The sequence below is a fragment of the Gorilla gorilla genome, chromosome 21 (genome assembly GCF_029281585.2).
Source record: "Gorilla gorilla gorilla isolate KB3781 chromosome 21, NHGRI_mGorGor1-v2.1_pri, whole genome shotgun sequence".
Classification (NCBI taxonomy): domain Eukaryota; kingdom Metazoa; phylum Chordata; class Mammalia; order Primates; family Hominidae; genus Gorilla; species Gorilla gorilla.
The window spans coordinates 14,095,001-14,098,772 of NC_073245.2; the positions used below are offsets into that span (position 1 = coordinate 14,095,001).

The 3,772-nt window shown below is 47.0% G+C and overlaps 1 long non-coding RNA gene across 1 annotated transcript; it reads left to right on the forward strand.

Moving 5' to 3' along the window:
- The first annotated feature begins 502 nt into the window (after positions 1-502).
- On the forward strand, positions 503-3,367 carry LOC101134586 (uncharacterized). The gene is made up of 3 exons (XR_176928.4): positions 503-660; positions 2,696-2,792; positions 2,940-3,367. It is a non-coding gene; the product is annotated as an uncharacterized lncRNA (long non-coding RNA).
- Positions 3,368-3,772: the final 405 nt, after the last annotated feature.

Consider the following 3,772-nt stretch of genomic DNA (forward strand, 5'->3'; position numbering starts at 1 on the left):
CCACAGCAGAGGAAATGGAGGTTCTCGGAAGGACCTCGGGGAGGCCACGCAAGGCTACTCGGCTTGGAGAGGACATGACCTCGTGGGGAAGGGAGCAACCCGGGGAGGAAGCCGAGGGGGAGCCTTTGGACACACAGGCAGGGACAGGCGCTGGAGGGGGCACCTCCTGCAGTGTGCTGCCTCCACATCAATAATTGCATAATGTGGATACCATTTATGATGGACAGTTCCAAAAACCAAACTCACTCACTACAGATGAGCAAGGAAGAGCAAGAGCCATTCAGAAGTGAGGAGGTATGACGTACAAGGAACACAGGATATGTTTCATGCTGTGATGAAGTTTCAAAATAGACTTGGCATAGATTGAAACCCAAAGGGCTCTATCAGGAGTGGCAAACGTGGCACGCTCAGGCCAACACCCACGCCAATGATTCCTATAAAATTCCCATTGCCTGGTAGAAGTTCACAGGAGAGGAAAGTTCTTTCCTGCATCAGGTTCTATGGATAATTGGTTGCATGGTTTCTCGTGCTGTGGGCATCAGGGACTTCAGGGTGAAGGTATTTAGCTGTGGCTTTGTGCAAACCTCAGAACTGTGTCCTCCAAGGGCCTGGGGTATTTGGCAGGCGCTGTCTCTTGCTGCCTTTGCTGCTGTATGACAGGTGAGTAATATGTTATATCCTATTTCTTGGGAGCTGCCTGGAGTGTCTGCCCCTCCTGCAAACAAATGTAGGAGTGAAGCACCTCTAGTTTGAGTCACCTGAACTTACTAGGTCCTGTTGGGGGTGAGCTCAAGGGTAACTCCAAGGTGCAGAGTGAGTTAGGCTGCTGGTTCAGTTCTTGAGAATTGCCTGTCTAATTAGTGGTCTGCCAAACTTAATGGTAGAGTTACAGAAGGCTGTATTCTTTATAATGACTGGCTGGGCTCTTTGTTGAGACTCCTTATTTGTGTAGGACAATCAAGCCATCAACACGCAGGCAGAGTTGTTGCTCTACTAAGGTGGCAGCCAGGACATCTAATCTTGTGTTATGTATTTAATATTAAAAAAGGGGGTCGTTCACTGCCCTGTTTCATACTGTTCAGCTTGAGACTGACAGGTACAAAAGTCTTCTCACTTCCCATGATTCTAGCGGTGATTGTTTAACACCGATTTTGCCAGAACGTTCAAAGCCTGGATCTCTCTCAGAGAATGCAAAGTGTTAGGCACATTTTATTTCTGCAAACTCTGTTTGTGCAATTTCAGTGCATTGGGTTGGGTATTCCCTCTCCATTTCACTGTAGTCCCAGCTACTCCCTTTTGTCTTAGATCTGCTACCGTCCCACTCCCATACATGGGGGCACATGGGGTTACACAGCTGCCTTTCATCCCCAGTTCAAGGTCATGTGGCCACTTTATTATGCCTTGAAGCTCTTTCTTCTCTTCTATGAGCTACTTGGGTGTGCTTTCTGTTACTTGAGCCATTGGTTCCTCCTCTTTTGCTTAAATTAGTTTGGGTTAGGCTTCTGTCACTTCTGATCAGTTCAAACTAATTAAAACTGGTTCCAGGACTGGAGTTTTACATTTGGTCTGTCATTTCACTGGGTCTCTTTCTAATACCCTCAACTCTCTTACACCCTGTTTCGTTAAAGCCAATTGACATAATTCCAATCAGCGTTCAGTCTACAGCTACGGCTGGGCCAACATCAGTTGCTGCTGGAAAAAAACAGAGCCACACCTGCTGGCCGAAGCAAAGCAAATAACAACACTGCCTGCAGAATCTTTCCAGGGACTTAACATATTTAAAGAAGAAATTCTGCTTCTTCCTAAATCTAATCTACCCTTGGTCTTCCGCATTTGAGTAAGTGGTACCACCATTTGGCCCAGGGCAAACACCTGGGCCATCATCAACTCCTTTTTCTTTCATATTCCACATCTGATCATCAGATTTGCAATCAGCAAATCTTGTTGGCTCTCCCTACAAAACATATCCTGAGTCTGATGACTTTGAGCCTCCTTCACCGCTCCTCACATCTCTGCTGTGTATGGCTGCAACAGCCTCCTAAGTGGGGTTCCTTTTTCCACGCCTGTCCCTTTTAGCCTGTCCTCTACACAGCAGCAGCGTGATCCTTTCAAAATATAAATCCAGCCACGCCACTTCCCTGGTTCTTAGTAACAACCATCATGCTAACGATCAAAGGTGATTCCCAGCATCCTATGTGATCTGTCTCCCTGGGTCGCACCTCCTCTCCACCCTCTCCTTCCCTTTACCCTGGCTGTCCTCCTTAACTGAAATGCCCCCGTACCCCAGATATTTGCAAGGCTCTTTGCTGCTGCCTTCAGATCTCTACTCAGATGTCACTTCTTTGGGAAGACTTCCTGAGCAAAAGACTTCCTTGAGCACCTTGTTTCCACAGCCTCCCGCGCTCTCTGCTCTCTCATCCTGCCTGTTTCTTCATAGTCCTTCTCTTTCCCCGATGTTTTTGGTTTTGATGTTTATGTGTTTATCTATTTTCCCTCAACCCCTGAATGTAAGTTCTATGTTCACTTCTGCACGTCCAATGAGTCCAAAATAGTGCCTAGCATAATAGGTTATCAATAAATATTTGCAGAATGAATAAGCAAGGGATTGAAGAAGCCAAGATAAATGGTGGAAATCCGGAGGACACCCCTCTCCACCATCATTTGTCAATAGGCAATTTGGTCTCTTGCTTCATAGACAAAATAGAAACCACCTGGAGGCAACTTCCTCACCCATCGACAAGCTCACCAGCCTTCATGCCTGTCCTTTGGAGCTTCCCTGCAGACAGTGGCAGGTAAGGCTTCTGCCTCTCCTAGGCTGACCCTCCACCTGTGCTTCCCATGCCTCAAGTGCAGGGACGTCGCCTCGTCCTTTCCGTCCCCTATCGTTCTACTTCATCCTTTCTACCCACATTTCACTATGCTCATGTCTTTTCCATCAGCCACCTTCCTCGGGAACCACCTTCCTGGGCCTCTCCTTCAGTCATGCTGCACAGCAGCATTTTCTACACTTGCTCTGGAGGCGTCCTCACTGTCATGCACTAGCAGTTGTTGGTGAGGTTCTTCAGGCTGCAGATGGAGACATGGGAAGGGCTGGACTGGCTCCCCTTCTCACTGTGGCTGGGCAGGGTAGGGGGTACCCCGGCTTCCAGGATCTCTGGAAGCAAGGACAACCTCAAGGGCTGATCCACAGCCTCTGGCGCCATCTGCTGCCCAGATGGGGACACAGCCCTCTTGCTGCACCAAGAAAATGTGTGTCCTGGATTCTCCGTGAGCTTTTCTGAATTAAAACAAACAACATAAAATCATGGGAGTGCCTTTAATTAATGTTGAATAAGTGAATAAAATAAGATTATAATATTCTACAGTATCATTTATTTTTCGTTCTTAACATTATAAAGCGGGCTTGTTGGCTGGGCGCGGTGGCTCACGCCTGTAATCCCAGCTACTCGGGAGGCAGAGGCAGGAGAATCACTTGAACCCGGGAGGTGGAAGTTGCAGTGAGCCGAGATTGTGACATTGCACTCCAGCCTGGGCAAAAAGAGCGAAACTCTGCCTCAAAAAAAAAAAAAAAAAAAAAGAGGGCTGGTGGCCCCCAAGATGAGATATTTACTTTTGTTCAATTGTTCAGTCATTCTTTTGTTCATCTGTCAGACTTTTAATGATTTCCTTTTGTATGCCAGGCTACATGCTAAAAAAAAGCTTCACTATGCTTTAAGACATAAGTTTAGTAAATAAATAAGAAATGTGTCCTTAGTTTGTTCCCTAAGGGAAG